This window comes from Podarcis pityusensis, assembly GCF_964106645.2.
Source record: "Podarcis pityusensis genome assembly, chromosome: 7".
Classification (NCBI taxonomy): Eukaryota; Metazoa; Chordata; class Lepidosauria; order Squamata; family Lacertidae; genus Podarcis; species Podarcis pityusensis.
Genome location: NC_138031.1, coordinates 59692226 through 59718624, shown reverse-complemented (window position 1 = coordinate 59718624; position 26399 = coordinate 59692226). Strand labels below are relative to the sequence as shown.

Below are 26399 nucleotides of genomic sequence, written 5' to 3'. Positions count from 1 at the left end.
GGTTGTCTTAAAACAAACAAAAAAAGGCAGAGGTTAACTCAAGCTCCAGGAGCCTGTTGAAAACCCTGTAGAGAAACAGATGTCATAGCTGACAATTGACTAAAACTGATGAGACTTCTTTCAGCATTTTTGAAGTATTTCTGCATGATGTGGAATAGTTCTAAATTGAGAATTTTCTTCAGCTGATTGAAGGTTGAGGTTGAGGTTGAGGATCTAAAACAAGATATATTTCATTTAAGCTACAAAGGCTCTGATCAGATTTTCTCTGCTTATAAAACCAATATTGGGTTTAAGATAGTACAGTGGTGCCTCGCAAGACGAAATTAATCCGTTCCGCGAGAGTCTTCGTCTAGCGGTTTTTTCGTCTTGCGAAGCAACCCTATTAGCGGCTTAACGGATTAGCGCTATTAGCGGTTTAGCGGCTATTAAAGGCTTAGGGGATTAGCTGCTAAAAGGCTATTAAAGGCTATTAAAGGCTTAGCAGATTAGATAAAGGGGGGGGGAAAGCGAAAAAAAAATCTCTAGACTCGCAAGACATTTTCGTCTTGCGAAGCAAGCCCATAGGGAAATTCGCCCTGCGAAGCAACTCAAAAACGGAAAACCCTTTCGTCTAGCGGGTTTTCCGTCTTGCGAGGCATTCGTCTTGCGGGGCACCACTGTATTTCATTGTTTCATTAGCTTGAGAGCATTATATTCATTTCTCTCCTTGGTCTTTCTAGCAAGTAATATGAATAAGGATCCTTCACCAGGGAACTGATGTCAGTTTCCATGAAACTGACCAAGGTAAAGGCACTCCTTAAGATGGACATGACCCATGTTATTGTTGGCATCTGTCTTGTCTCGAGAGACAGTGGAGTGTGCCTCCGAAGGTGAAATCAAACCACTGCATTAGCAGCACTAAAGTGACCTCTCCGGGGTGCACGGCTGGGCAGTGTGTATGGAGGTCCCGGACTGCCCAGTCAACAAGACCTCCCTCTTGGCCTTACTGATATGGTCCATAGAAAAGCAGAGCAATATGTTTGGCACCAGCTTGGCTGCAGGAAGGAGGTGTACAAGGTGCCATCCAACCATCTTAGAGACTCCAGATTTGTGTAGGGTTTACTCCTTAGCCATTTCTTCTCCCAAAGATATCTTACAAGGCAGTGGAGGTTTAAGATAAGAGTTTTCCTTCTTCTACATGGGCTACCTTCCCAGGTTGATAAGTCCCACCTGCCCCTCATTTTCCTCTACAGCACACGCAAGAACCACCTTCCTGATCACAGGGCCCACTATTGGTCTTATCTGCTCAGACCCACTGGCTACCTGACATCCCATACACCCCTGAACATTACCAAGACTATACAGAATTGTGTGCCCAAGCACATCGCTTTCCACCTCACCTTCGGCATTATGATTCCTTTCAGATGCAGTCCAGCATTACCCCTTTATGTTGTTAGAAGTCCATGTCAAGTTGTTCTTGAGCTATTTTGTTTTCTCGGTATCTTCTGTTCTAGTTCAAAAGACATTTTCATGTGTTGCATGTGATAAGAGCTTTTTTGTTTTATATCAAGAGAATGAGAAATGTTATAGGAGCCAGTTCTTTTTATCAGGCAGTGAAGTAGTCTGTTCACAAAGGCATTCTTACTGAAATAAGAAATTTATTACAGCCTCCTAATATGTTGCAAGGAAACATTTTCTTAAAGGCATTAAGACATAATATACTAGGGTTGAGATAACCTCTGTGGCTTGCATCTTTGGGACAGTGCTTTGGCAGGAAAACAGAAAAACTGCCCAGATGGGAGATTGCATCTTTATAAAATACAATCCAGGTGAACATGCACCATTATATTGTTTTGGCTAGTGCTTCTTGGGCCTTTTTTGCAGGGCTAGTCCAAGTTTGCTTGGTTTTGCAGTCCTAAGAGAAATAAAATTCCCAAATGTCTTATTGTATCCTGAGCAACGTAACAAGAACACATTAAAAGATCAAGAGTTGATCGGAGTATATTTTCTCATTTTCATTTTTAATGCATGGCACTTCTTTACTTCTGTTTCTTTACAGATGTGTCTATCCCAAGGGCAACCCCTGGAACTTAGAAGGCTCTCAGTCATGCCCCTTGAACTCCTGGAATATAAAATAGCTGATGAGGTGTTATCTTGCTTCTGAGTGTCTATTTTAGAAAAGCAGATTGGGCAGAATGTGTTGATAAAGATAATAGATTAGCTTAATAGAAGAATTTAGGGTGTGTGGTTTTGGTCCTTCACCTGTATGCGCATCATGCTGTTGTTCAGGGATAGTTTATCAAATCAAAGAGTCATCTTAGGTACTTGCAAGATTGCAGCATTGCCAAACATATTGAATACACAAACTACTTTCAACTAAATAGCTTAGAAATAACCATAATTGTGTGGGCTTGAGTTTTTTCACCTAAATGTGTATTTTGGCTAATTGTTTAGTAATCTGACAAAAGTTATATGAACAAACAAAGAAACTTGGAACAAACTGTAGAAACTTTTGTATTTGATACTTTATTTTTAAAGAGGGCAGAGGTTTCCTTAACAGAGGGATGTTTACTAATTATTGGGTGAAGTATAGCGTTGGGCCTCTCTTCCTCCCTGCCCCCTCATTTCAGGCAGTAACAGAGATGCACATCTATGAGCAATCTAGTACATTTTTCCTCAGTTGTGCTTAACATTTGCAAAATGCTTTTCCTATGTTTTTGTGATGTCCCACAAATGGATTTGGTGTCTGCACAAAACTGAGAAAGAAGAGCTTTTCGAAGGGAAATGGTTTCCTGTTCCCCTCCTCTTGAGAACAGCAAGCTCTCCATCACAGATCCTTCCACATGGCTGGTGTCTGTAAATTGCAGAGTAGTATAAATTTAGTAGGCCACACCTTGCTGACGTTAAGAATCGTTCCTACTTTTGCCCTTTTCCAGAATTCTGCATGTATTTATAATATTTATTTCCTGGTTTTCAGTATAAGCAATTAAAACCACAGCATTATAATATAATTCAGGAGAAAATAAGCAGATGAAGCAAAGCTGTCACTTGATCCAGTCCTGTCTTTGTGACAGTAGGCTCTGGACGATGTGCTCAAGCCTTTCTGTTCTTCAAAAGCTTTTCTCCTGAAGAAATCTGCACACCACCAAGTATGTAGCTTACGAGTCACCTATGTGTGGGACTACCCAGAGACCACAATAGCTTATATAACTTTATATAAGCTATGGATCCTCAAAGCAATGTAAGCCTAAGTGAAATTAATTTTACCAACAATATAACCTAAATATGTTCTATTTACTTTAGTAGAATTATTCCACTGTAGGCAGCTTGTTGAATTCACTGCTACTTGTTCAGCATCACCAGGTTAAAAAAAAAATTACAACAGGACATTAATACCTTGCGAAATAGTTGGGTTGAAAAGTATGGAATATATAGAATGTAGAGATGATGTCGTGAATAGCAATACAGATATTTATAAAAGTGTTGTCATGTGTGAGTATGAGATCACAGAGAGGCATTGGATTTATTTTGCATCTTCACACACAAACACTGTGTGGAGAGAGAGAAAATACTGTTTGTGAGATTCAGTGGTAGCTCTCATGTATGTTAAATTATGTGTGTGCAAAATTTACTAAGAGAAATGAATCAAGAACCAGGCATCATAGTTGACTTTATAAGGAATGAGCATTTGTTTTTCCTTTGGAACTTTAGAGAGAGGGGGGGATGCATTGTAAAACGAAGACATTTGAGATTACTGTATTTAAAAAGCTTGTGCGGGACGAGTCATTAAATGCCAATTCATGTGTCAGGCAGACAGTGGCAGCTGCTTCTTAATGTGTGGCATTATCCATATTAAATCAGTGGCAAATGGACAGTTTGATAGATACTGTCATCAATGCAAAGATTATTAAAATAATTTTGAAACTCACTTTTAACTTTGTTTTAAGCTAAGTAGCATTTAGGCTTATGCAAGCTTACCCCCTCACAGCAACGACCATTGCCTTTCCAGCTTTTAGCTAACAAAGCACAGGCCATCTCTGCTAGTTCTTTGGTGACAGTGTAAGCCTGTTTATGGTTTTCTATGCATATCATAGCCAAGGGTCTATGAACAAAATTTCCATTTGCAAGCACATCATTGTGGAATAGTACTCAGTGGTCTTTTCACTTTGATTGATGGTTTTGGTTTTGCACCATCTGGCTTCTGATAGGCTGCATTAATCATAAGCCAGAGAAAGAAAACCAAGAAAATATATGCATTACTGTTTAATGTCTGTGCGTGTCAATGTCTAGGAGTGTTAATTTCAGTATATCACATTAAAAACATTTATATTGATAGATAAAAATTGGTTACATATGAAATTACTTATGCAGCCTATAGAGAGAGTGATCCATTCATGTGTGTATATTTCACAGTAGTTCAGCAACTCAATTATGTTTCATTCAGGCTGAAATCCTCTACACACTTATATGGGGGAAAGTCCCAGATGTGGACTTTGCATCTGAGTAGATATGTGTAGGATTGTGCTGTCAGTTTTCTTCCATTTCTAACACAAGAGATTATAAATGAATCTGAGCACATCAAAATGACTGGGTGTATAATTAATATTAGGTTTCAGATTACATTTTAGGCCACTTAAAAATGGCCTTTGGAGTTCAAAATTATTTGCTTTGCGTTTTTTGTAAAACCACAAAATTGTGGCTTTTTTATAAAACCACTTCAAAATTGTGAATATGATTTTAAATCTCTTTAAAAAGATTCATCAGCTCTGTTTCAAATATGTACTATTTGTTCTTAGATATTAGTATCATCAAATACATGAATTTAATTTTCACATTCACTTTATGAATATGATGGGTACTGTTACTTTATCATTAAAGCCTCCTATTTAAAACCAAATATTTTAATAGATGTTAGTTCCTTAAAATTACTGTGTCAGCATATGATCAAGTTTGATTGAAGGAGCAAGTTACACCAGCAGAGTGGCAGATTTTTTTTAATGCTGCCATTGTGCTGATGAAACATCTAGATATGACAGCACAGACTATTAAAAAAGAGAGACTCGGGGTGTAATTCAGTGTCATGCTATGGAAGATTCTGTCTGTGCAAGCATTTTAGCTTGCCAGCCGGAACAATCCCTCCTCTCCTCCCCCTGTATGCTGCTTTGTGGGTTCTCCTGACACCACCCCTGAGTCAGTTTTGGGGGCTCTGGGGAATGGCAGGTGGAGAAGCCCCATCTCAGAAGCAGAAGTCCTTCTGCAGGGCTTCTGCTGATGGGGCTCGTTAGGTGAATCTTGCCTTAAAAGACTAACAACCTAACCCTGCCCCACATATCAGTTCACCCCAAAGAAGTCATAGTAAGCTTTTAAAAACTGCAGAACGGTGTCTCTGGAGCAATTAGCTTCTGATATTTAGAAATACAGTATTGCATAGATGTTCCTTGGTGTCTTTAATCCTTCATTCTTGTTTTTAAGTAACATACTGTGCTATGCACTGTGCTTTATTCATCGTGATTTGATTGGTTCTTACACCAGACTTGTGTCTGTTGTTGTTGTTGTTTAGTCGTGTCCGACTCTTCGTGACCCCATGGACCAGAGCACACCAAGCACTTCTGTCTTCCACTGCCTCCCCCAGTTTGGTCAAACTCATGCTGGTAGCTTCGAGAACACTGTCTAACCATCTCGTCCTCTGTCATACACTTCTCCTTGTGCCCTCCATCTTTTCCAACATCAGGGAAAGTCTATCCTAGACTTGTGTCTAAAAGGTAAAGGTAAAGGTACCCCTGCCCGTACGGGCCAGTCTTGCTTGACTCTAGGGTTGTGCGCTCATCTCACTCTATAGGCCAGGAGCCAGCGCTGTCCGCAGACACTTCCGGGTCATGTGGCCAGCGTGACAAGCTGCATCTGGAGAGCCAGCACAGCACACGGAACGTCGTTTACCTTCCCGCTGGTAAGCGGTCCCTATTTATCTACTTGCACCCGGGGGTGCTTTCGAACTGCTAGGTTGGCAGGTGCTGGGACCGAACGACGGGAGCGCACCCCGCCGCGGGGATTCGAACCGCCAACCATGCGATCGGCAAGTCCTAGGCGCTGAGGTTTTACCCACAGCGCCACCCGCTTCCCACTTGTGTCTAGGATAGTGCTTTTCCCGTTTTCCAGCTAGCGATCAGAGTCAGAGTGATAGAGAATGGATTCTTCTGAAAGGTGGTAGTTGGCACATGAGGACAATATATTGGTTGCTGTCCTTCCATTTCACACTCCCCTGCCCAGTGGTAGTCCTGCTTGTGTATTGGGATTAGAAGTGATCACCATGGTTGACATCTGGCTTGTGGTTGTCTGACTTTGTCAATGTGCAGGCCACCCACAGAACACTATGGATTTGATACAGAACTCCATTCCACTCACAGAAGGAGTTTCTGTTCACGAAAAGGATCATTCCAGGACTTGGAGCAAAACATTTGGCTCCAACCCCTTGTTTGCTGTGGACAGCATAAATCTGGAAGTATATGAAATGCTTTCAACCCTCTACAGTGCAATATAGCTTGATGCTGCTGGTGATCTAATACATAACACGAAGTTAAGCTTTTATGTAAACCTGCTTGCTTTATTACCTCAGGCATAGATTCCATCAAGTGAAAGCCACAGTACTGTATTCCGCAACATTTATGAGATGTCTCAATTAAAAAAATATATAAACTGGTGTGTAAAGATAAGAATTATCAAAATAATTATGCTCTTTAAGTTTCAGGTGTCTGGCTTTACTAGTACTTTAGCTAGGGTGGGGGAAACCCCAAATTATAAGCACTCTGACAAAGCTAGGAATAAACATTAAATTGCTGTGCATCAGAGCATTGCACTTTTTGGATCCTGCGCAACAAGTCACCTGGGAGTTTTACCTGTTTATGTTCATGAAGGCATCTTTCTTTTCCAGTTCCAAAGACATTTGTAGAAGTTTAAATGCTAAATTTCAAAGGCAGAAAAATAGAATTTGTACGTACCTTCCAAAAAAAAATACCTTAACACAACTAGGTGTAAATAGCACTCAGTAGTACCTTGACTGTGACACAACTCCGTTGGTTGGGGTGAAGCACAGTCAAACTGTAAATAAAATAAATAAATGTGGAAGACTGAGTTTTGGGGGATGGAAGCTGCATCATTTCAACTGAGCTACTTCGGGAGGTAATGCAAATGATGTAGTGCTTTGGCGAGATTTCCTCCCCAAACATCCAAAAAAACCATCTGAAACTGTTTTTAAGCTGAGCAACCAGTAAGATCCAATACAGATTTCTCTGCCTTTCCTGCCTGTCTTCTTTCTTGCTTCAAAATCTTTGGAACATAACATATAACAAAAGAGAGTAGAAGGTGCAATCTACACATCTTCCTGCCAGCTAAAACAAAAATCACCAGGTCTAATCTTAGTCAAACTAATCCTGACAGGGTTTATTTTAGGGTAAATATTTATCAGGTTTACTTGAAGACATTTGGCATAGTCTTCATTATAATTAAGTCGTGTAGTTTGGGACAAAATAAATGCTGCCCTAGGAAGCTATCGAGAAATTGGAAAAACCAGTTGCTGACAGAGCGAGAACAAACAAACCCAGGTTGGCTATTCTGCACGCTCTCTCCCATGATGACTTAATGGCCTTAATTTTAACATACCTAGAGCCTTGATTTATTGGTTCTAAGATGTGCTGGATTCCTTAATGATTCTGTGCAAAAAGGGGGGGGGGTATGATCCTGCAAGATACTGTGATAGATCACAGGCATGTTGAGACATTTTTTACAGGCAAGACTCCCTACCAAATGGCACCCAGCAGTTGCAATTTGATACTGCTTCAAACTGATCAAGATGGAATGAGTTAATGGGTTGGTAATGAATTTCATTCAGTTTACTTTTCTAAGCAAACAGACCTAATTCATATTCTTTGGACTAATACATAGATTAAAATACAGGGTTTTTATTTGGATTATGGTATAAAAATAGAACAAAATGTGTATTTTGGGGGGGAATATGTGTAAATGTTAGCTGAAAATATATCAAATTGTGCATTTTAGTGAAAAATACTGCATTTGTGTGCATTTAAAAAAATGAGGAAATGGAAGGAACCTATGCTTGAACACATGCGAAACTGACATAGACCGATCCATCCACCCCTACCATTAAATAATTACAAGCTGCTATGGTTCTGAAGGCCTTTTTCTTCCTTACCAAATAGTTCAGGAAAGCTGGTGCCTCCTAAGAATTATGGATAAGAAAGAAGATTGTGGTCTTGAATTTTAAATGCAAGATAATATGCTAAAGTTGACACTCAGTACCACACTCTTTATATCACCCTGCTCAGGGCCAGGCCCTGCCATGAGGCAGAGTGAGGCAGCTGCCTCAGGTCGCAAATTCTGAGAGTAGAAAGTGGTTAGAAGAGTGTGCCCACACCTGCACAAATTTGCATTTGCTGACTTACCTGGCTTTGGAAAGGTGGTGCAAGGACTCTGGCAGCATCCACACCCCATCATGGCAGGGTCCTAGAGTCCTTGTGCCTCCTTCTCAAAGCCAGGCAAGTATTTATCAGGCATTGGGGGGGAGGAGGGAGGACTCTAGGACCCTTCCGTAGCCCTTGTTCCGCCTTCCCAAAGCTGGGCATGCAGTCCTCCACCTTGCAGGGGGCTGGTTCTGGGGATATATACATGTCTACCCCCAGAACCTAACCCTCACATAAGATGCAAGGCACCTGTACTGGTATTTTATTTTAAATAAGAAATATGCAGAAAATAATTAGAATTAAAGTTCAGTTATTAAAAACAATATTTTAATAATGCAGAGGTACACATTATATAAAGTTTGCATACAAACAGGTATAAAACAAAACCATCTAGAAGATACAGTGAAGCAGCTGTGGTGTAGTGGTTAAGAGCGGTAGACTCGTAATCTGGTGAACTGGGTTCGCGTCTCCGCTCCTCCACATGCAGCTGCTGGGTGACCTTGGGCTAGTCACACTTCTCTGAAGTCTCTCAGCCCCACTCACCTCACAGAGTGTTTGTTGTGGGGGAGGAAGGGAAAGGAGAATGTTATCTGCTTTGAGACTCCTTTCGGTAGTGATAAAGCGGGATATCAAATCCAAACTCCTCTTCTTCTCTTCTTCTTCATAATGTTGCCATTCTTTATTACTGTACAGCAACATAAGTCAGATTTCAGTGTTGGACATTGTTACTGCTAAAGATGCTGTGTTGTCTATAATAATAGTTAATATATCCTTATGAATTAACCATGATTTCTCTATTGGGAACTGATTCTGGTCTTATTAACTGCCTCAAGGTGAATTAAGTATAGAAAATATAACCCTCGTTATTAACTTGTTTTTCTTTCTCATAACCTGTGAGTTTCTCCAGTGGGAGTTTTTTGGATGGAAAAAAAGGAGAGAGGATAAACAATGAAAGAAATAAAATTCATATTTTGGGGCTTGCAGAGATGTTATCAGATCTGTTGGCTTTTTTTGCAAAGCATCCCATTCATAAATTATATTTGATGAAGGCAGAGAAAAATGTATGTAAGTTGTTGAGTGACCGGTGACATAGAGGACAGAGTGCAAGGCATGAATCTAAATCTCAACAGGAAGTGATCTGACAATGACAAGGAACTGATGTCAATATCCCCAACTTTCAGATCACCCTCTCCTGCCCAGTTGAGAAAGCAAGGTCCAGAGTGTGGACTGCCACATGCGTTGGGCTGGTGACATGTTGGGACAACCTTGTGGTCATCATGGTAGCCATGAAGTCCTAAGCCATCCCAAAGCCAATCATCTTGCCGTGAATGTTGAAGTCCCCCAGAACCAGCAGCCTGGGAGTCCTCAACACCTCTGAGAGCAGCTTTGTCAGCTCAGGCCAGGAGAATGCTGGGCAGTAGCCAGTTTCTGTTCTGTTCAAAAGTGGGATATAAATATTATAATTCAGATGTATAAGCCTCAGTTGAAAGATATTACTAGGCATCATCTAGAATACAATTAAGGCATTTTACAAAATGGTGGAATAGGCTAGCTTCCTTTCTCCTTTGACCCCCTCTCTTTAACCTCTCTCACCAACCCATTCCTAATTCTTATGTTGTCTGTGCATTTAGCACCTAGTGGAAAAGTGGGGGAGCTACAGTATTCTCCACACTTCTTTTGTCTACATGGAGGGAATATGTTTATCTCACCTCTGATCCTCTTTAGACTGTGAAAGAGCTTCAGCGGCAAGTGCTCAAAAGCTGGCTCACATAATTCCTTAGACTTCTTGTTCAGAAGCCATATTTCAGTGCCGAAAAAAGCACCAGGATGCATCTTAATCCTGTAAGCACCTCATGAGGTGTGAGAGAGGAGACCTCTTGGAGTCTGCCTGAGGCTTCAGGAATGGTTTTGTGGCATCTCTGCGCACACTGCATGGTACCTGGGTCTGCAGAACTTCGTGACTAGTCGGTTTATTTTTCAGAGCTCCTCTAGAGCCATAACTGTCCCGAGTCTTCTGAGGCAGTGCTGTTATGTTCTGTGACTGTGTGACAGTGCAGTCACATTTCTCTTTTGAAATGAAAGATCACAACCTCAGCTCGGTAGAAGTCAAGTCAGTTCTTTACGGATGAAAGCACAGGAATTGTTTGTTCTTCATGGCAAAGATCAAAGGAATATTTTAATGGTAAAACACAAACCTTCAACCTCAGCTCATTAAAATGAATTTGCCTTTTCACTCTCAAACCCTGCTGCTGCACAGTGTTTGTTTTACAGAATCATATGTGACACAGAGAACACTTGGGTTTTACATAATTTGACCTTGAGTATACATTACTTGAACTAACGTCTACTAAGCATGCTCCTTCATAGCCCCCATGTATTTCAATGGGAGGTGCAAGATGGTTGGATTTACCCTCTGCAATAATCTGAATAATTTCCAAATTCCAATCAAGGGACTTGAGTGGAGCACTTATAACCCAGCAGCAGATTTCTGTGTGCAAGTATGGTATTGCAGTAGATTTTTTTTTAAATAATAGGTTTTATCTTTATCGTAATTCTATTGCTATGTAGTTAATGTGCTTCTTAATGTTAACACTGCACACTAATGGATGTTATTAGGTTGTGAAATGAATAAAACTTAACTGGTCTTTGAAAAATAGAAGGAAGTTCAAATGCACATATAATATTGAGATTAATGTTATATAACAACTGGGACACCTGATCACATTCTTTCTCACTGCTGTGAAATGTATAGTAATCACTCCTAAATTTACAGCTATGCATATACAAATTTATTAAAAACATTCTCCTCTTTTCCCCCTTTCTTTTTGTGGATGTGCAAGTGGCCAGTCTGGACTCCCCCTGCTCCTGCCTTACATGTTTCTGACAGCTCTTTTTCATCTTACTCGATAGTAGCTTATACTACAGTGGTTTCTGAATCAGGCCTAATTCCTCATATCAATTTCCTTTTTATATTTAGGCCTCATTTTTTGGCCTTCTAGGAGTTTAAGTTTTTTAAAAGATGAGAATTTTTACCGTTGATCTCGTACTTATAATAGGAGAACTACAGCTGAAATAAAGACAAACTGAATGATTCTTCTCCTTTGTCTTCAAAAGTAGTGCTTTCTTGTTGGCTGAAATGATTCCCCAATTGAATGCCCTAAAGCTACTTTGTTGTTGTTGTTTAGTCGTTTAGTCATGTCCGACTCTTCGTGACCCCATGGACCAGAGCACGCCAGGCACTTCCGTCTTCCACTGCCTCCCGCAGTTTGGTCAAACTCATGCTGGTAGCATCGAGAACTCTATCCAACCATCTCGTCCTCTGTCGTCCCCTTCTCCTTGTGCCCTCCATCTTTCCCAGCATCAGGGTCTTTTCCAGGGAGTCTTCTCTTCTCATGTGGTGGCCAAAGTATTGGAGCCTCAGCTTCACGATCTGTCCTTCCAGTGAGCACTCAGGGCTGATTTCCTTAAGAATGGATAGGTTTGATCTTCTTGCAGTCCATGAGACTCTCAAGAGTCTCCTCCAGCACCATAATTCAAAAGCATCAATTCTTCGGCGATCAGCCTTCTTTAAAGCTACTAGTTTTCCTTTTTACACTGCCTAGCACATCTCTGGTGATAAGTGAACACAACAAATATTAGTAGTAGGTTCGGTGCTTTAGTGTTAAACCAGAAATGCAAGAAACAATACTTTGCAAACACGTGTCATGCATAGAAAAGTTGAGTTTGCACAGTGTTCTTCTGTGTGGACACTGCCTGCTGCACTGTTCCATAGCAGTTCCTCTGTTCCTATTTGGACTTGGTTTGTAGAGATTCAGTGTTGTCCTAGGTACTGTGATTCCAATATATCAGGAGGGTACCATCCTGCTGTAATGTGTTTATGTCTGCTATCTTCTGTTGCTCTATTGTCACTGCGTTTCTCATTCTTATGTTCTCAGTCAGATGGGTAGGCCTGCCAATCCATTGTAATTTCCTTCAGCTTGTTCTCATCATGTGCCGCCTTTGTGAAACCCCATTCTAAGTAATTTTTGGAAGTATGGATTTCTTTCATACATTGAAAAATCTAAGTGTAATCAGGAAGGCAACTGGGATCTTTAGGCAAAAGAACATGTTGACAGGAATGGTAATGTTTAACTAATTCCTGCTTCTCATGGGGTTATTCAGGAAGGTCTGTTAAAGCTAAGTATTCTTTCAGAATTACAGCAGAGAACAGGAGTCTTTATTTTAATTGAGGGCTGGATAAAATACAAACTAATTAACCCCAAATAAGCTTCCTTGTTTGCCCCCCTTTTTAAATGAACTTGGGGTGCTCAGTTTTGCAATTTCAATCATATTTTTAGATTGCATTTTAACACCATCTGCACCTTGAAAAAGATGGTAATATCTTGCACAGTTGGAAATACTTGTTAATGAATACTTGGGGGGAAGAGTATGAAGGGATAGATATAGTCCAGCTAATTAAGTTAAATTATAAACAACATGCAGTGGAGAAGATTACATATTTGTCATTCTACTTTACCTGCTCTACTTATTAGGATTACAATGTCAGACTGTTGCCTGGCTTTCCATATTTTTTTGCTCTATAAGACTCACTTTTTCCCTCCTAAAAAGTAAGGGGAAACGGTGTGCGTCTTATGGAGCGAATGCAGGCTGCGCAGCTATCTCAGAAGCCAGAACAGCAAGAGGGATTGCTGCTTTCACTGCGCAGCGATCCCTCTTGCTGTTCTGGCTTCTGAGATTCAGAATATTTTTTTTCTTGTTTTCCTCCTCCAAAAACTAGGTGCGTCTTGTGGTCTGGTGCATCTTATAGAGCGAAAAATACGGTACATCTTGGTGATCTGCCTGCAACCCTGAGACTAGCTCTCTGGGATATGAAGGAAGGGGCTTTATCATCATCTTCTTCTTCTTCTTCTTCTTCTACTACTACTACTACTACTTCTTCTTCTTCTTCCCCTCCTCCTCCTCCTTCACTTTATCTCAGGTTTAATGGTATTGCAAAGTCACTTCTATAAATATATTTTTAACAGATGATACTTGGATCAGAAGTATTCTTCACCACTAGTTCCTATGGTGGCTGGTGCACTTTGGGACTGGTAAGGTGGAAGGCAAGTAGAAGTAGATGGAGACAGAACCAGTGACAGGCGCATGTTCCAGAGCTCATCCGTTACATTGAAAAGTTGTGAGAATGAGCTCTGACTCAGATTAAGTTCTGTGTGTACTTGTGCAGCTGATCCACCATATCTGCTTTTTAAAAATCATTTGCTAATTGCCCCCTCAAGCACAGCAGAATATATTGTCACCTTTCCTTTCCTTGTTGTTCTATAAACATTTTATTTATTGTCAAATACTGAGTCAGCTGCTGCCTCCTAGAGAGCATTATAGAAAAGAATTGGCCTATTTCACTGCTAAAGCTGTCAAAACAATATGAAATTTAGTTTTGGGGTTTGTCTTTGCTTGGGGGCATGTATCGGGCCAAAATTACTGTCATAAGGATAGCCTTTTGACTGATTAACAATACAGTATCTGAGAAGTGATGTAGGCTCTCATAATAATGTGACATTTTAGACTGCTTTCATTACCTGAATTTATACCTGGATTTCCATATTAGAGCTGCTCAAGATAGGAATGCTGTCAGGACAGAGTTTGTGGGACCGTTTTGAAATCATTGTTGCTGTCTCTAATAAGATGAAGACACAGCACTGATAAATATTTTAATTGCAAAGAAAAAACTGTTGATATTAATTTGTAGGTCATTGAAGAAGAAAGGTTTGCAGGTTCATTTCAAAAGATATGCAAGCAAATGTTGAACTTGTTTCTCTTGTGTTGTTATTGTTGTATAAGTAACTTTAATTAGAACATTTCTAAATACATGTTCTGGGAGCTAATATTCCTTTTTTTAAAAACTAAGAACAGTTTTTCAACAAAATATCACAAAATTGTTTTCAGTGTTTGGAGGAGGTGTGGAGGAAGACTGTTGTTTACTTTTTCAAACAATGTGTTTTCTCATTTATAATCGAATATTAATATTTATCATTTTTTATTGTACCACTGCAGCATATTACAATTAAAATATTGGTATGTCCTTTCATTTAGACTGTTCCCATTTTTACATAAGCTTGTTTTGGCCATGTTGTGGTGAAATTTTTGTGTTAACAGCTCAAAATATATAAATCCTAAATATTTTATTTTAAATAAATGCAATTCCACTACTAGGTAGGTTACCGTCTGATACAGTTATATCCAACCCAATGAGGGAGGGCTTTTTTTAAAAAGTACCTTTGGAAATTACAGTTTACATCAGTTCCATTGCAATTGATTAGGCTCTCTTACAAATATATGTATGGCACTTTGAGTGTTATTCTGTTACCTGTGCTACATCACTGTTAATTTAGTTCAGTAGTCCATGTGTGATGAAGAATGTAGCATCAGTTTTCTCAAGTTTAAATGTTAAAGATTAGTATTCCTAGTCCCATGGGGACAATTCACAATATCAGAAAATTGGCACTGCTTGCTGTGAGCTAAGTGTTCATTACTTGGTTGTCAGCTATCTCTTCATAGCTTACAGAAAAGGGCGGGGGGAGAATGTGTAACCCAAAAACTCACTGTGGCTCATCCATGGTCTGTGAAACCATGGTTTCCCATGGTGTCTGAACCCAGTGCTTTTAAGATTAAACATTATAATCAAAAAATTTAGTGGATGTTAGTAGAAAGAAATTCAAAACCAACAATAGCACAATAGCTTTATGAGGATCTACTGAAATAGTAGCATAACAGTTTTATGAAGACCTGCTTCACAATATGCAAGTTTTTATGTTTATCAGAATTCTTCTTGAGATCTGAAGTTGTGCAAAACAAAACAAAACAAAATACACAAAAGCCAAAAAGGATGTGGAAAAAATATTTTTTGGTGGTCTTAATGTAAAAGCTTCAGTCTACAGATTATATTTATGATAAGAAAGCTGCCATTTTTCCTTGCTTGTAACATGTGGTGTGTCCCCCCCAGCTCCCATTGCCCAACCAAGGACCTCAACTATCATTTTCACCATAAAAATTGACAAGAGAAAATAGCTTTTTTTCTACCCTTTTAAGTTAAATATCTCTGGAAAAGGCTTGTGTTAGCACCAGGAGCTGTTAAAATAATGGTACCATAACAATTCCGGTCCATTTTGTAAGCTCCAAGTAGTTTGTATTAAGCTACCTTAATCTTTCATACAGGCTTTTGTTAATGTGTTACCCAGCGTTCTCAAATGGCCTTTGCTGCTTATCAGTTTTCTCCATTCTTCTATAATACCACTGAGCATGATAGTCAGGTAAATGACCAAGATTTATCAGGCTGCAGCAATGGTGGTCTTGCTGTCTGATCAAGGCAGACTAAAATGGTTCGTGTTACAATAACCCACTGCAGATCTTTCAGGAAGATACAGAAAGAATTCATTCTCTCTCTTTTTAAATAGCTCGTTCCATTTCCTCAGTTAGATGTCCTCATTGAATAGTGTGGAATGGAATGAGCCCCTACAGAGTCCAGTGTATACATTTTTAATTACTTGCAGTCATTGTTTGTAACCGCTACCCTTGCAGGCTTTTTGCCTGAAGAAATAATACTCTTGTAAATTTAGACCTCCTTTTGGACATGCTACCATTGCCTTGAGTAGAAGAAGGGTATGTAATACCACAGGCCATGTTTCTCAAACTGGTCTTTTTCTGTGGCTGTAGATGACACTACAGAATGCTCGTAGTAGAAATTTGTAGAATGAAAAGAAACAGATTCAGGTGGAGGAAACTGCATAATTAAATGTTATGAATGATATTTGCACCATATATATATGGAATTTTCTGTCTCTGAGAACAATTTATAAGTATCATATTTTACCAATATTTGAGACCACGTCCCTGATTTCCCATGCATTTCTCAGTATAATAGAACGGTGGTATAAAAAATAATAATAACAACAATAGTAAGCAAGTGGGACAGAGCTATATTAGCAGTGGATGCATCTATGCTCCTGCTGCAGCCAAAGCTGACTCTTGGGATAAGGTCATAAGCCTTGAAAAAATTCATTTCACTGTATTAGTAGCTTCTCTAGCTCTGTATGACAAAATCTCCCTCTTGGACTGTTAGTAGCATAGCACAGCAACATAATCAATACTGCTGACCTGGAAAAATATTGAGGGGGGTTATTATTAGTTGGTTTGGGAGATAGGGTAAGGTTACCAGATTTTTTTCAGTGAATCTGGGGACACTTTTCAACTTCAATAGGAATGATAGGATTTTGTCAGGGGACTGATTTGTAAATCCAGGGACTGTCCCGGGGAAACGGGGATGTCTGGTAACCTTAAGATAGAGGGAAGACATCACTGTGATGCTTTGTAAAGGATCTTAAATTGGCAAATGCAGGGTGTGGGAGTTTTCCAAGTCTGTTATATCATCCCTGTGGCTGCCTCTTATGTAGTTTGAATTAATACAGCATGCACCAGAATTTTCTTGTAGTGAGTAATTTTTCCAACCATGGAATCTTAAATTGAGGTGATGAAAGAAATCTGTCATGAATATCAATCCACCAAGCATTGATAAAAAGTTTAAGGTTTCCTTGGCTAATGAGGTGTGAAATTTATTGTCATGCACCACAGTGTTCAGAGTAAATGTTCTATTTCACTGGCAATGTTCTGCAATGGGATCCAGTCATACACTGGAAATAAAGAAAATAAAATATGCCTATGTAAGCCTAGTCCCTTAAAAAAAAAATTACTATGTGTTATCTACATCTTCTTCATCCAAAATATCATGATTGTGAAAGCAGGAATTCAACTTCTTTAGGTTTGGAGGGCTGATTAGTTTCCCAAATGACAACACAAAATCATTTATAGTGTTAAGACCTATCCTACTGTGGTTGGTCTTAGTTTCCATTTGGAAGTTGCATTGCAGTTAGTTTATTTCAACATGAGAGAAGCGAGGATTTCAGTCTATTGAATAGAATCTTGATTTACAAACAAGACTTGGGTTGGAATTTGATGTTATGGCAACCACGAGTCTGATGCAGAAAACATCAGCCCTCTGTTGTCTCCTCCGTTCTCCCTTGTAATGTCTAGTCATATTCAAGTATGATGTCATCAGGCTGCACGTTTCCCCCAGCCACTACGCATCATTCGCTGCCCCTTGCCAGGGCAGGGAAAATTATCATGTGGTGACATGTTATGCGTTCAGCATCCCTAGATGTTACAAGCCAAAGGGGAGGAAAGAAAAATGGATGGCTGTTTTGGATGGCAGCTTTGTGTTTGCTGTAATGTCTAGTTCAAGCCTGAGGAAGTATGAGGCAGGTTTGCATCCTACCGTTCTGAATGCTCTAGGGATTTCTGTGTGCAAGTTTTCTCCATGCTTGCTCAGCAGCTACTTTGAGGGGGGGCACTTGGAGGGAGGTGTGGAGCGCTACCTATCTCCCAGTGTGGACTGCCCGCGAATTTTGCTCCAGTAGCTACTACTCCTGCTTCAGTCACAAACACCTCTTTTGTCTCTGGGTTAGCAATTGCATGAAAGCAAGCAGTTGCTATTCAGAGGGCCAAGTTTGGCCTTAGAGCTGATCTTTGTCCTACATCGTCAGTGGGAAACCTCTGGCCTTTGGGCTAAATTTAATGCTTCGAGCAAGCCCCGCTAGGATTGGCTGCACTAGGGCGTCGAAGCTGAGCTGTAAAGGAAGAATAGGAAGTTCACGCAGAGTGTGTTCCCAGTTCTTTTCTTGACATTGATGGCAATGTCATGATTATGTCAGGTGACTGACAGGTCTGCAGCCCTAACAGCCACCCTGTCCTATATGATTGCTTATAAAGCTGTGTCTCCCATTGGAAATCTCAAGAAATAAGATGATTTCTCCGCAATACACAAATATGTATGTATGTTCAACATTTCACGTGCCTCACATATACCACACTAAACTTCGTAACTCATGAAATGGCCCTTGGATAAGAAGAGAGAAGTGTTAGCGTACTCAAAATGTTATCTCTCCTTTCCCTCCCCCCCCCCCATCTCTCTCTCACACATAAATGCACGTGTAGATTTCCGCTATAAATCTCAGAATAGGATGGAAAGGAAACCTCATAATATTGAGAAGAAATGATGTGTTTGTGAGAGGGAAAGGGTGGTGATTGTGGTATTGTTAGTGGTAAGTTAAGGTTACAGACCATCTATATTTCTATAAAATCGGGGGAAATGTGAAAATAGGTTTTGATATAAGGTTACAGAATTTGTTTATAAAAGTTAATGAACATTAAATAACTTGCAACACATGGAAACTGAAAGAGTGAATTATTTATCTACATTTACACCCTACATTGCAACTCTCCATGTCTCCAGGGCAGCTTAACAGTTAAAAAGGAAATTTTAAAATGCAGTGCAATGAATGAAACACTAAAATAAAACTGGCAAAACCAATAGATTGAAAAAAATCTCAGAGAAGCACAACAGAGTAACAACATTACTCCCAGCTGCTTAACAAATAAATGAAGTATCTCTTTATTTTTTTGATATTGCTTGATAAGAAGAGGCTAGGGAAAGCATATTTTCAGATTCCCCAGGTTTCCCTACAGAGTTTTAATTCCTTCTTCTTTAGTTCTGCATAACACCAGGCTATCCAGCAAAGTAAACGTTCCACCCTTATCTTGCATGCCAAGCTGACTTCAGCATCTGAGAAGCTTAAGAACTCGATACATCAAATTACCCTGCTCGAACTGTTGTTTAGTGCAGGCCATTTTGTCCTGTCATCCTTGTGACAGGATGTCAAAGCTTTGCTTTCCGTTGCCAGCATCTGCAGGAATCTGATATGCTACCTCCTCATTACACAGGGGACAAACATCAAGCAATGGTGATGGAAACCAGCAAGTCAGACAGCTGCAGGCACTGGAAACTTCTGCTGCTGGACTGCATCAGCCTTGTGCTAGAAATAATTTTTCCCTCTCTCAACTTCTTTATTCAATTATGTTGGCTTTTTTTAACATTCTGCTTTTCTTACAACAGCTTCGTATCTTATTGCATGTTTTTTATTGTACTAAAAGCAAACAAAAAAGCATGCAAAACTTCGAAGGTTTTTCTGAGAAATCATAATATATTCTGTGGCAGCAACACCTATCTCTTTTTTTCAGCCACTTTATTGAGCCAATGCAATCTTTTCTCATAATATATAAGAGCTTTCTAGAAGAAGAAAAACCAGATGATCCTGTTAAGGCCTCCCACTTACAAGTATGAATCTGAGAGAGAGAAAATAAGAGTCTTGTTACTCTTCTTTATGATTTAACAAACTTACCAAAACACCCATTTCATCAAGCAGTATTTAGTATAATAAACACTAGTAAAAAAACTCTTCCAGTCTTCTATTTTATTAATTTGTTCAAGGTCTCTTTCTCGTTAACATCCACATTAATCTTATCCCTTACATACTTAATCACCGAATCCTAGAATATTGTTTTCCTTAAAATACTTCTAATAGGTTTTTAAGTTATCTGTAAATACTTTACTTAGTCAGCCTCCTTAGCTGCCCAGAGAACTATTTTCATTGCAATCCTAGCCATATCTACTTAGAAGTCCTAGTTAATGAAGTGGGCCTACTCCCAATAAAGGCTTGCCACCTTTATTCTTTTCCCTTTTTAAATCCTCAAACAGCTTGTTTGTGTTTAAAGCTACACTTAACTGCTTACCCATAACCAACTAGGAGGAAGTTTTACAATTACTCAACATTATGGGCAGGGGTCTTTCCCATGGATTCAGCCCAGCCCTTCCAGGTAACTAGCTCTTACTCATGTTGCTGGGTCATTTAAACAATCTTTCAGTCATGCCAGAGCAACTTGCATAAGCAGCTCCCCTGAGCTTTGAAAAGCAATTTTAAAAGGTACATCAGAAAGAGGCCAAATCAGCTGCTAGAGGATAAGGGGAGGGGCATGCGCCTTGAAAGCAAAGGCAAGTGACAAACCCATTGCCCAATCAGCCACATTGATGCACGTGCCGGTCCTGCCTGCTCTGAAGCTCTCAATAATGCAAACGAAAGCAAAGCATCCATTGACTTCTTGTCATGATTTTAGTCTGTTATTGTTATTTTGTTTTAGTTTTTTTTTGTTTTGTTTGCAAGCTATATAGTTCTAATTAATAGGCTACTTATGATCCCTAGAGTTGTGCTCGTACTTTTTGACAATCACAGTTACAATGGATATTGGGTTTTCGAAAGGAACAGTTTGAGGAGGAGTCATCTGGTGATGTTAAGCTGGCTGGTTTGAGGAAAGTCATAGTACCGAATGGCCATTTCTCGTGGCAGGTATTATGGCTCTTTTCCTACAGATAATGTTCATATTCCATGCCTTTTTTTCTATAAAGGAAAGAGAAAGAGAAAGGTTTAAGAGGCGTAAATCAGGAGATAGGTGGAGTAAAAGTGGCCAGAATGTTGCAGTAGTCATATGAAACAAGCATCCCCAGGTGCAGTGTGCAGCAGTACAATAGATCAAGTATTTTATTGTGTTGCCCATTCTAGTGTTTATTTGTTTTGTTCTTTGCCAGTTTTGAAATAACAAATTAGTATAGCAATCTTTCCCAGTTGGCATCTGTATTGGAATTGTTTTTGGATGTTTTAATTCTTTTATTGCTTGTGTGTTTGTTGCCCTTGGCTCCTTTGGGAGGAAGGGTGGGTTATAAATTAATTAATTACTAGTTCCCAGAATATACCAAAGATTGTGATTAAACAGTAAAGCCACGAGGCAAAGTACAGAAGTGATTTGCGGGGAGAAACTAAAAATCCAGGCAGCAAGAATTGTTTCCTGCATGGAACAAAAGTATACATCGTATCAGCAGTAAAAAAGACAAACTCCAAACCAAAACGCTTCAAAATGCTTCTGACCTATCCAGCTTGTTTTCTCTTGCGCTCATTTCCTAATTTGCTCTTCCACATGTTTCAGTATTAGAGACAATTTATGGAAATGACGCCTCAGGACCATGACCCGTTTTGTGTGGATGTCAGACTTCTATCTGATTCCTGCTGTCTGCTTTTGCAGCCTTCCTTAGATCAAGCTTGTATTTATGGAGAGTTTGGTGTCTGAGTTCCATTCAGGGGCAATCTTGAACTCCGTCCTCTGCTCTGGTCGTGCTTTAATTTTGTGATTAAACCAGGGGTGCCAGCCCTTTTGGGCCCTTGGGCACACTTGCAAACCAGAGAAACCGTTGTGGTGGCCATGCACACACCACAAGTGTGTTCACATGCATGCACCACAGCCAGACACAGGCACACGTGGAGCATAGCCACATACTCACTCTCTCCCCTCCCACCAAAATGAAATCTCCAGCCACTTGATGCGCTGGAGCCAATAGAACATCTGGTGTTGTTTGCAAAATACTTTTACCGTACATTCACTCCGTGGTTTCGTTTCCAAAACTGTTATCTCCCGAAATAATATTGTTCTGAGAAGTTAATGCTGCAATTAAACTTTTTTTCAGATAAGCTATGCCATAGTGGTGCTCAATTTTATATGAAACCATTTTGAGTTCTGTTTGGCTGTTCATTGTTGTTTGATCGCTCCCTGAGTCAAATGAACATTTCAGTGGTTCTGCCAAGTGATTTTACAATATTACAGTGTTGCCTCCCAGCAGCAGGCTATTTTATTAAGAGTGTAGTTATGTCATACTGAGCAGCTCACTTTAATCTTACCCAAATCTACTAATTACCAAGGAAGATGCTGCCTTGTAGAAAAAGGATCGTATCTATTTCCTATTGCAGCAGTTCTCATCATCAGCTCCCATAGATTAGTTCTCCAATTTCTGGGCCTGGTGAACTAAATTCAGACAAAGAAAGTGTCATCTTGCCTTGACTGCCTCTTGGATAACTGAAATTGATCACAATTCCAAATCTGCAATTTTAAATTAATACCTGTAAATGTTAAAGTTTACCCAATCTAAGTACCACACTCGTGGAAGTGAGGTTTTAAATCTCCAGAGACCCGTTCTCCATTTCAGTCTTACTTACAGCCCCAAGTAATACTTTATCTTTGTATTGCAGTACTGAACCAAGCTCTCTTGTCCAAGAAGGTTGTCCTCTCTGGACAGCTGAGAACCTTGTACAAGGTGCTTAAATGATTGGTGGATTATCTAGATCCATTTCAATCTGTCTTCAGGCCTGGTTTTTTACACCAGAACAATCTCAGGAAAGAGACCAAAGGAGTAGAGCCTTCTTGATTCTTCAAGATAGCTGGGAATACTCAAGGATACATTAATAAACTTCTTGATCCACCCCATCAGTCATCAATAGCGAGATGGCAAAGTATGCAGGTAGTTACTTATATCTGTCCAAGTACTTAATCAGGCTGCACCCACTGAAACTGATCCTATTCAGCTGGACAGCATGGTGTTCTGGCTACATCCATGCTGCTCCAAGAGTGGTGTCAAGGTCAGCAGGGAGAATTATGAATATTTGGAAAGGCCACCGTGATCAGTATAATCCAAAGGTGTGCAGAACATAATGTGGAACTCCCACAGTTTAGCCATAGCCCTAGTTGTGTAAATCTATCATTGGTGAAATGTTTGGACTCATTAGTTGGGTCTACTGTTGCTCTGACAGGACATAGATATTTTTATTTTCAGTCCATATCATGAAAACCATACAACGTATGACATCTTTCTCAGTATCTGCTCTGAACCTCAAAAGCAACATTTTTAAAGCTGTAAGTGATCAGTATAATTTCCAATAAAAATAGAAAATATGTGGCCTTTTTTGAATGAGCTCATTTAACTACTTCAGTCTTTCATATTTACTGCATTACATCAGTGTGTATATAGAGTTAGATCAGGTTTCATAATAGCTGAACAAATAATTTAAAATCAGTCTCCTGTCTGGGAATATATTTTTGTAAGTTACTATTCTTACATAACTATTCAGATTAATAGGCTTTTTTTCTAAAGAAGGGAAAAATAGAATGATAGCTGTGTAATGATTTCTACTTTGCAATATTATTTTTTGCAAAATACATTGGCTGTGATCCATAGGACAGATCTAGACTCTCAAGGTTCTTCTAGTTATTTTTGAACAAATCCCTTAAACTGCTTTTGAAGTCTATTGACTTCAAGCAGCTTGGCAATAAAGAACCACAAAAGTTAATTGCTGTTCAGTAGTATTTTAGCTAGTGTACATAATTTGGTTGACATTTAGATGACCTACTTTGTGGCTGAGTGGAAGCCAACTAGTTTATTCAACATGGTAGCAACTTTCATATATGTACCCCACATCTGATTGATTGATTGATTGATTGATTGATTAAATTTATATGCTCACTCATTAATTAATATACCATACCATTTACATGGCACTAATATTAAAATTAGATTTTAAAAGCCTGTCAAAATACATTGTTCTGTAGACTATATCTGTGAAAGGCAATTATTTTTTAATTGTTCAGCATCTACAGAGTTTATGCCTAACCATGTTGGTAGAGCACTCTGCTTATTTTGACATAAAATGCTGTTTAAGGTATAATGAACCATTTGAATTTGATAACTGTAATACAGAAGTGTGATCAAACACATTAAACTGCTGGTCAGCCATTGGTCCATGTCATTACCTGTTTCTTCCTGACACTTTATAACTTCTCAAATTTAACAGTGAGAATTTCTTTATTTTTATATTTCAATTCAGAGAGAGAGAATACTATATTCACAAATGCAACATCTGTTCTGATTTCTGCTCTGCAAGGGAGAAACTAGACTAGACAGATCAACTGCAATGAAGTTTTTAGAACAGCTGAAAAAGAATCTAATTTATTGGCAAACTTGACAGTTATGATGCATACTGGACGAAGCCACTGGTTTAGGCCTATTTCAGCACACAGCAGTTGTTGAAAAGTAAGTTTTCAGCTTCTGGAAAACTGAAACAATTGAGCCAAACAGATTGAATCAATTTAATTGCGATCTACAAATCTTAAGAAAACAGTATTGCACTTGTATAAAAAATATGCTATAGTTTTTCTAAGAATTGGCTTACAAAGGTATAACTGTTCATAGGAAAAAGAGACAATATACAGTTTAATTTCCTCTTAAAATCCTAATTCTAATACTGTTTCATAGTACAATGGTTTTTCATATTTCATATTCTACAGCAGGTGGATATGTTAGCATGTGAGTGCTTTCAGAACATGGCTGAAGAAATAGTGAGATTGCGTTCCATCACATAATTTCAGCTTATTTTCTATGAAAGAGCCATGATACAACCCTATTTAGTTAATTTAAAGAACATTTGTTGTAGTGAAATAAGTTTTTGCCTGGAAGGGAAACACACTGTTGTCAGCTGGGATTGATTAGTACAAACTACCAATGCATAACATTTACCCTCCCCCCCCAAAAATAGAATTTTGACAGACTGAGCAGATACAATTATGTATATCTTGTGTCACACATTCTTTCTAAAGAAAACAGTTCTAAGGCCTGCCGTATCTGATCATCACTCCACTAATGCAGATTCCGGCTCTGGCAGTCTCCTCCCATCCCTTCAGCAATTTGTTGCTGGAAATAAATCCTTCTTCCCCTTTGGGTCTTAATCATGGTTTATTTGTATATTTCCTATTTATATGAAAGATATCAATCAACCAGAAGGACACAAAGCTTTGATGCAATAGAACAAGGGAGAACATAAAGCCCACGGGTTGGATGTGGAAGGTGGAGTCTCTTACCTGCCTTCTGCCTCCCCTCCTTACCCCATGCCAGTGCAGGAATTGGGCTTTTTAAAACCTTGCATTCATGCCAAATGGAACCTTATTTTTAGCCTAATTGTTGCTTAGGCATGCTCCGGTGGCGATGATCACAGTTGGGAGGATAATATTAATTCTCTAGTCCCTACACACTGTAAAGCCCTCTTCCTCAAAGCTTTCAGTGGTGTTAATGGGAACTTAAAAAAAAAAAAAAAAAAAAAGCCAAGCCTAATTGCAAAGGAAGAGAGAGAAAAGAGGGGAAGGAAGGGGGAGGATAAAGGAAAAGAGAAAGCGAAAGAGAGAGAATGGAACTGATGGAAGGCGAGAGGGGCAACTTGCACCTTACCCAGTTTTAGCTCTAATTCTGCCCACCGCTGTCATGCAACCCTTGTGGGTGTAGTAAATGTTCAGGAGCTCATCCTGGCAGCCCCCATAACCATGACCCCAGGGATGGCCTGTTAGAATCAGTTGACAGTCATAGAATAGTGTCTTAGCAAAGGTATTGGTTAACATATTAGATGTTGGCTGGATTTACATCCCTGATTAGCCATGAAGTTCATTGGTTGACCTTGGGCCAGTCACTGAGTCTAGCCAGATTTCCTATACTTAATGTATCAATTCAGCATGTCAGGGGTTATTTCGTCAGCTTCCTTCACTTTAACTAACTCTTTACTCAGAGGGAAAGGTGACACATGGCTAATACATTCCTTTTGGGCCTTTCTCTCTCTTTCGATTAAACAAACCAAAAGCAAACCCTTTTTAATCAGAATTTCAAGAAAAATCAATTGTTTGTTTCAAATCTGTTTCACTTGTCTGCTTCTTTCCACATCCCCACTATATGCCACATTTTCCTGTGTCAAGTGTTCAAGCTATTACTTCTGAAAATAAGTGGGGACTTAAGAAAGTTGTGCCAGTTGTGAGCATGGCAATATAATGACTCTTCTTCTAATCATTTATAAGTTGCTTAGTTTGCCTTAAGTAGGATTATATTGGCAGTCCTAAAACGCATATCTAAAGTCATTAATTTAATCTTACAGTACAGCATAATATTGAAGAAAATAATGATTGAAATTCTGCTCCCTGCTGACATGTAATAAAAGCTTCAGCAAGTTGGATTCAACCCCAAGGCATCTGGAATTCCAGGTTTATCTTTCAAGCAGGTTAGAGACTTAATAGGGGCCCTGGTTTCAAAAAGTCTGTGTGTCTCCCCCCCTTATTTCTTACATCAAGGCTGCTATATGGGCCAGTTGG

General features: G+C 39.3%; 1 protein-coding gene and 1 long non-coding RNA gene across 11 annotated transcripts in view; one reads left to right on the top strand and one right to left on the bottom strand.

Moving 5' to 3' along the window:
- CDKAL1 (CDKAL1 threonylcarbamoyladenosine tRNA methylthiotransferase) overlaps positions 1–26399 on the top strand; it is a 227640-nt gene that overhangs the window by 177456 nt on the left and 23785 nt on the right. The gene's annotated exons all lie outside the window — the stretch shown is intronic.
- The window catches only part of LOC308481682, a 98735-nt gene continuing 91066 nt past the window's right edge, over positions 18731–26399 (bottom strand). For 3 of the 7 annotated variants that reach the window (XR_013988791.1, XR_013988793.1, XR_013988797.1), the window contains 2 exons: positions 22141–22247; positions 18731–20794 (listed from right to left, as the gene is read on the bottom strand). This is a non-coding gene — a long non-coding RNA (uncharacterized lncRNA). Of the gene's footprint in view, positions 20795–22123; positions 22248–26399 lie in introns of all 7 variants that reach the window. The other 4 variants (XR_013988792.1, XR_013988795.1, XR_013988796.1 and 1 more) reach the window with 4 other exon arrangements.